Below are 518 nucleotides of genomic sequence, written 5' to 3'. Positions count from 1 at the left end.
GGAGCAGCCTCATGGTCCCTCCTCGCAGACCCACGGACAGTCTCATGTTTAGCAATTCGTAGAAAGGTGGCCCATGGTCTGTGCCCCAGGCCTGCAGCTGTGTGGCCTGGGCTGTGACGCTCAAGGCTCTGTGACAGTGGAGAGTGAGGGTGGGCGTGCACAGCGGCTGGTGCCTGGTGGTGGGGCACGTAGGCCCCGGGAAGAGGGTTTCTGTCTCTGGAAAGTTGGGGTGAGGACAGGGTGTGGCGGGACTGGAAATGGCTCTGGGGTGGGTGGGGGTCTGGCAGAGCCTGTCTGGGGCCTGGTGTGTCACAGGGGCACTGGACCGGAGGGTGTGGCTTGAGCTCCATGGAACTGTTTCGGGCAGACGCTTGGTGCCTCTGGAGCGTTCATCTGCTCTTGGCCACAGAGACCCAGTGCTCAGGGTCCCCACGAGGGGCTGGTCACGTGGGCGCCTCTGGCCAGCACGTCCAATACCCCAGACCCCAGAGGGAGGGAGGTGCTCGGTGTGAGCCGTG

Source organism: Pteropus vampyrus, unplaced genomic scaffold, assembly GCF_000151845.1.
Source record: "Pteropus vampyrus isolate Shadow unplaced genomic scaffold, Pvam_2.0 Scaffold1053, whole genome shotgun sequence".
Lineage (NCBI taxonomy): Eukaryota > Metazoa > Chordata > Mammalia > Chiroptera > Pteropodidae > Pteropus > Pteropus vampyrus.
This window is presented reverse-complemented; position numbering follows the sequence as displayed.